The sequence below is a fragment of the Penaeus japonicus genome, unplaced genomic scaffold, assembly GCF_977035675.1.
Source record: "Penaeus japonicus unplaced genomic scaffold, GWHDUDI00000001_assembly GWHDUDI00000022, whole genome shotgun sequence".
NCBI lineage: Eukaryota > Metazoa > Arthropoda > Malacostraca > Decapoda > Penaeidae > Penaeus > Penaeus japonicus.
This window is the reverse complement of record NW_028234424.1, coordinates 25914129-25921628: the sequence shown is the minus strand read 5'-3', so window position 1 is coordinate 25921628 and position 7500 is coordinate 25914129. Positions and strand designations below refer to the sequence as shown.

The 7500-nt window shown below is 31.6% G+C and overlaps 3 non-coding genes across 3 annotated transcripts; 1 reads left to right on the top strand and 2 right to left on the bottom strand.

Annotated features, from left to right (window-relative positions):
* Nucleotides 1–873: 873 nt before the first annotated feature.
* On the bottom strand, nucleotides 874–946 carry TRNAR-CCU (transfer RNA arginine (anticodon CCU)). Its single transcript has one exon. It is a non-coding gene; the product is annotated as a tRNA-Arg (tRNA).
* Nucleotides 947–2205: 1259 nt separating this feature from the next.
* TRNAT-AGU (transfer RNA threonine (anticodon AGU)) lies at nucleotides 2206–2278 on the top strand. The gene has a single exon. It is a non-coding gene; the product is annotated as a tRNA-Thr (tRNA).
* A 1564-nt stretch (nucleotides 2279–3842) lies between these two features.
* On the bottom strand, nucleotides 3843–3915 carry TRNAT-AGU (transfer RNA threonine (anticodon AGU)). The gene has a single exon. It is a non-coding gene; the product is annotated as a tRNA-Thr (tRNA).
* Between the last annotated feature and the right edge of the window lie 3585 nt (nucleotides 3916–7500).

The following is a 7500-nucleotide window of genomic DNA, read 5'->3' as shown; positions in this document are numbered from 1 at the left end:
TATGCATATATGTATATATATATATATATATATTCCTATATCTATACACATATATATATATATAACCATATCTATCTATCAAACTATCTATTTGTCTATCTCTCTCTCTCTCTCTCTCTCTCTCTCTCTCTCTCTATATATATATATATATATATATATATATATATATATATATATATATATATATATATATATATATATAGATAGATATATAGATATATATATAAATAGATAGATAGATATATAGAAAATATGTATATATATATATATATATATATATATATATATATATATATATATATATGTATATATATATATATGTATATATATATATAAATACAGTTTATATATCTATATATCTATGAATATATCCGTATATATATATATATATATATATATATATATATATATATATATATATATACACATATATACATATTATATATATTTTTCTTTCTGTCCATCTATCTATATATCTATCTATCTATGTGTGCATGTGTATATGTATAATCATATATATATATATGTGTGTGTGTGTGTGTGTGTGTGTGTGTGTGTGTGTGTGTGTGTGTGTGTGTATGTATTTATACATACATATATATATATATATATATATATATATATATATATATATATATATATATATATATATATATATATATATATATTATATATATATACATACACGCTTATTCATATACATACACATATATATACTCACACACACACACACACACACACACAATTGCATACATACTTATACACTTACTATACACATACATACAAAAATGCATTTCTGTAAAACACACATATGTGATGAAATGAGTTATTCATAGATTGAAGCGACTTTGGGGGGAAAACGAATTTAAAATGAACCTCTGGCGGGACTCGAACCCGCAATCCTTGGCTTAGGAGGCCAATGCCTTATCCATTGGGCCACAGAGGCTTCGCGTTTGTGAGAATGGGATATGTCAATTACTGTATATTGCTAAAACAATGGTAAAAAAAGAAAGAAGGAGAGAAAGGGAGAAAGATTCCGGTGTTAAGAGCACGCAAAGTCTAAAAATAACACATTACATGCGGATACTAAAAATACGAAACACAATTCTCCTTTTCAGTGGCAGCGCACACAGGAACAGATTTTACACGAGGAAGATCCTGATCGATGTTATTTCAGTTATGTGATTAACAAGCAAATGAAGCTGGAGATATCAGCTTCACACTGACATAATGATATATGCCACGGCTCGCAGTAATGGTGTCATATCTTTCATGCCTGACATTAAATAATGCCGGGTACAAGTTTAATGTTTATTACAGTTCAGTTTTTCTGGGGGGTGCTATACGTAAAATGTTTGTCTGATTATTCCAAACATGTCATATTAAGTGGTGTTTATTCGTGGTATAATATGTAATACTTTCTTTAATTTCAGTATATACTACCATGTTTCCTCAATATTTCTTAAGCAAGTATGTGTGTATGTGGTATGCGCGCACACGTGTGTATGGCTACTCTAAATACCTACCTGTTTATACAGCGAGAGAGAGGGGGGGGGGGACAGACAGAGAGTGAGAGGGGGGGGGGAGACAGACAGAGAGAGGGGGGGGGGGGGCAGACAGAGACAGAGATACAGACAGACAGACAGAGAGAGAGATATAAAGAGAGAGATAGCTGTGGGATATAATCTATGTGTGGCCGGTGTTTCTTGTACACCTGGTGTCATGCAGGTGTGATACATGGAGTACACACCTGCCAACACTTGTGCAGTAGTGTGGCACAGGATCGATATTTTTATCAGTAACGTGTTGTGATCCAGATAAGGGTTTTATGATGACTCACTCGTGGGAAAGGGTGCAGGTTATGTACCACGTGGCTCCGTTTAGATTAGGTTGGGAGTTTTCCTTAGCGCTGTTTCATTCTTATACATATCTATCTATCTGTCTCTATCTATCTCCCTATTCATCTATATATCTATCTATACATATAGATATACATATATACACAAATGAATATGTGAGAACCTGTATACATAAGCACATGCACACACACACACACACAAAGCTAATATATTGATAAATAAAGGGACTGAATCTAAACCATCTACACATACGCCTAACCTAACCTACTCTGTTTTCACATCAATATTGTATCAGAGATTAATCAAGTTTCTTTTTCTCATCTTGCTATAACAATATGTTTAAGCAGCCTTCATAGCTCAGTGGCTAGAGCGCTGGTCTAGTAAACCAGAGGCCGGGAGTTCGATCCTCCCTGAAGGCAGGAGTATCGAGTACCTGCAGAGCGAAGCGAGGGTAGGTTTTTAAATATTTCTTGTTGTTGTTGATGTTTGGCTTATCTGTCAGTGCCTTTTGAATCTGAACTTAATCTACGCTTGTAGGATAGTCTTTATTCGTCGCAGAAAGATAGCTTTGGACTCATTTTGAAGATAAAAGACAAAAACAGTTGGGGGTTGAAGTAAGATATTATTTTTCATGTATACAACGATTTGTTAAGAAACAAACATTAGAGATTAATTTTGGATTGAGGTAGAAAAACAAGTTTCCTTTCAGCTGATGTATATTGTATCGTATTTTGCTGTTACCAAACGATAAAACGGAAAACAAAAAATATTAACCGTGATTAACAGTGCATGGTGTTTGGCCCTTGGAGTATTGTTTACTTAGCAAATTGCATTGTCTATAGATTGATTTGCACTTCTTGAGTTCGATCTCGTGTATCTGAATATTATAAAGAACGTAAGTGTGGAAAAAAACGCTCTATTAACTTTCATATTCAATACTAAACAGTTTACCAGTGGCTTATGTTTATCGTGTATATGCATATTCCTCCTCCCCTTTCTTAAGACTTGTAAGTTGCCAACTTGTTATTTATTGTTGAACAGTGTATTAGTCCTTTCTATGAATCATTGTTAAAACACAAAGCTAAACAGTCAGACATGCGAAATGTGCCTGACAAACGAGACCCTAATTAATTTTCCAGTAGAGGTATGCCCCTCCCTAAAAATTGACTGAATACAACCATCTTCTAGACCCTTCATCGTTCAAGGGATGATTGGTATGCAATCGATTTCTACGGTGAATAGTACCAAACCGTTAACTTCTCTATTCGAAAGCATTCAATTAAAATTTAGTTACACAGTTTTGGTACATTTCTAGACCTTTCCAGTGTTATCAAATTGTTTTTGAAAAAAAGGTACCCCCTCCCAACCCCCGAAATGAAATACTTAAGAATTTCCTTGTGCTTTGTGGGAAGGGGGGGGGGTTGGTGGGCACGTGCTATTTTTCTGGGAACTGGATTGATGATAATTGCGTTAATGGCAATTTATGCACAAAGAGATTTTACTTTTTAAAGAAAACTGGTACAATCTTCCAATTTAGTATGTAACGGTAGAAAACAAATTATGCATGAATATTTTCCACCTCGCTATGTGTTCAGGTCTTTGTCAGTATATCAAACGCACATATCAAGTAGGATGAAATAAACGTATTAGGAATTCAACCAAAATACAAATCAATTCCGAATACTAGTTGCTTGTAAATATCGGATTAAAAACAGCAACCTTATATTACAAGCAAGCATTACGAAAGGATCTACTAGAATTTCCATATGACTATTACCAACTTTTCCAGGCGCCCTATGCCTATTACGTCCTTCCGAATAAGAAAGATGTATACACAAAGTGCACACAATCTTTTAGCATATATCTGATTCGCATCATTGACATTCCAAGAATTACCACAGCATATTCAAAGTTTTTCTTGTATTAGTTCTAACTTCGGAGTCTAACCCCGAGTCTTCACTGAGGAAAAGATCTTCAGGGTCATGCCTTCAGGGAGGATCGAACTCCCGGCCTCTGGTTTACTAGACCAGCGCTCTAGCCACTGAGCTATGAAGGCTTGATGTAATGAATGCTTATTGTAAAGATGTTATAAAGACGGTACTTTTTTGCAAAAAAGAAAATTTTAAAAGCTTGTTTACATAAAGGTATGCATATTAGTATTTATGTACACACATTCATTAGTGTACTTACATATACATATATCTATATATATACATACATATATATATATATATATATATGTATATGTATTATATATATGTGTGTGTGTGTGTATGTATGTGTATAAAGAAATGTACATATGTATATATATATATCTATTTATGTATCTGTGTGTGTACATGCATACATATATGTATATACACATATATACATATATATATGTATATATATGTGTGTATATATATGCATATATGTATAAATATACATAAACATATATAGATACATATGTATCTATCTATCTACTTATTTCTTTATCTATCCATCTATCTATCTATATGAATATATATATATATATATATATATACAAATACTTGTCTATATATATATATATATATATATATATATATATATATATGTATACATATATATATATATGTATATATATATATATATATGTGTGTATAGATATATATATATATATATATATATATATATATATATATATATATATATGTACATACATATACACAAATACTGTATATGTATATATATACATATATATGTATATATATATACATATATATAATGTGTATATATGTGCATGTATGTATATGTATATATGTATACGTGTATATGTATATATATATATATATATATATATATATATAAATCAAATCTAGTGATTATCATCTGCATTATGAGTGCATATAAGGATGACAAATGGTCCCCAAACAAAAATAGGGACAAATAAATCATATCTTTATCATTAATTTTTTGATAAGGAATATGATAATGATCCGTCAGTTCGTCTTGCGATCTCTACTAACACATGCACTATCAAAACATGGTAAATTTCGACAAAAAAGATTTCTGAAATTGTTAATGATGTTCACTGGTATCTGATCCACCTGTGCCATTTCGGGTATCCACTTGTCAACCTTTTTGGGGGGGTTCGGGATTTCATATGAATTCAAAATATATATATTACCGTAAATGGAAATACATTTAGCATGTAGGAAACAATTATGCATGAATATTTTCCGCCTTATTATATGTTCTGTTCCTTATCAATATATCAAATGCACATGTCAAGTAGGACAAACTAAGCGTTTTAGGAATTCAAACAAAATAGAAATAAATTTCGTATACCAGTTCCTTGTAAATATCGGATTAAGAAAAGTAGCTATATATTACAAGCAAACATTACTAAAGAATCAACTAGAATTTACATATAACTTTTCCCAACTTTTTGGGGGGTAACTACTAGTGCTATGCTATAGTCTTGAAAAAGAAAGACGTATGAACCTATTGCAAGTATGCCAATCTTTTAGCATATATGTGATCGCTCATGACTTTCAGAATTACCACAGGGATATTCAATGTTTTATGCTATTTAGTTTACTTGGAAGTCTAATCGAGTTTCCTGAGAAAAGATTTTAGGGCCATGTACAGGGAGGATGACCTCGGCCTTGGTTTACTAGGACCAGCGCTCTAGCCACTGAGCTATGGGGGGAAGGCTTCACATATTAAATGTACAATTGTAACAGATAAATTATGCAAGAAGGTACTTTATTTGGAAAAAACGAAAAAAAAAAAGCACCCCCCCCAACCACCTCTTCTTTAAAAAGCTGCGTTACCCTAAAAGGGCTTCTGCATAATATGAAATTTATGTTACTGCACATACATGCACCCCATGTACTTCGCACTATATCGCCTCCACTATAATATACACTCATATACTGTATAATTTAATGACATGTATTATATATCTATACATATGTATGTGTATACATATCATATATATACATATTTCATATAATATTGACTTATTACATATAGTATATATGTAATATTCATATCTACATTATATGTATATATATGTATATATCCAAAACTACATATCACCATCTCTCCTCTGTCTACTTATTTATTTATCCTTTCTTTTCTTTAATCATGTACTATATATGATCAAAAATTATATATATATCCTATATACTTCCTCCCCTCCTCCTCTCCCTCATCCCTCTCCTCTCCTCTCCTATATTTTTTACTTCCCCTATATTCCCCCACCCCATGATATATCCCCTATATACTATATCACTATATATATATACTGTATACACACACCACCTTATCGTCTATATATATTGTAATGTATCTATCCTATACACTACTACCTTATACTAACTATATAAATACTATTAATATATACGCTACTCAATTTATATATATATCATATATTATACTACTAATCTCCTACTATATATTTAATCCTGGACGACCTATATATGGTATGTATATAGATTTTGGCTCTTATACTGTACTATTCTCCGTTGTGCCATGTCATCCTTGGTAGAACCCCATGCCTGATGTCCAGTATGTCGTAACCACTATTGATATACGTATGTATATAAGAGTATAGCCTCTACTAGTATATACCTCTAAATTATATAAGAATTTATATATATATAGTATACCTCTATACTATATACTCCTACTCATATATAACTCAAATAAAATTTTGTGCTTTCATCTTCTCGCCTCAATTAAGAAAGCCATCTATAAAGACCACCCACCCCAACCCCAATGACAAATGGTCCCTATACAAAAATAAGGATACACCAAAGCCGAATCATAATCAATAAACTTATCACAATTAATTTTTGATGACTCGGTATGCAATGACTTATCAAGTCTGTTCGTCCTGCGACATCATTCTACTAGAACCACATGCAACTATAGTACAATAAAAAAAGGTGGGAAACTTTCAGAGACAAACAAGCTTTCTGACCATTAGATTTATGCATGTTCACTTGTAAACTGATCCTCAATTCTTTTCCATTCTCGCGTTATACATTTGTACAGCCCACCCTTACCTCCCCTCACCTACAGCAGCCATACTCTCTTACCCACTCAAAGGCATAATTTTTAGGGTTCCAACCCTACTGTCCCAAGGAGGCCCCTGGTTCACCCTTCATGGTCAGCTTTCGTGCAGGAATCTAACATCTCTAGGCATACTATAATTAATATTTAGGCCATCTACAAAGTGGCTCTCAAGGTCTTTTGTTAGTTGAAATGGGCTTGTGTGTATATATGTATGTATGTAATGTATATACGTACATATTACATGTAGTACATTATCTATAATATATACTATACGATTATATATATATATATATATTATATATACTTATATATATATAATATGTTGGTGGTGTGTTGTGTATTGTATATACATACATTATTATACAAACAAATATTCAGTATTATATGCAATATATATATATATATAGGAGAGAGAGAGAGAGAGAGATAGGATAGATTAGAGTAGTTAGATAGATATGTATTATAATACAATATGCATATTACATTTATAACTTTACTGATACGTATATACTATACATATATATATATATATACTATACTATATCATATATATAATAAATTAATAATCGTAAGTGGGGTTGTGTGTGTGTGTTAT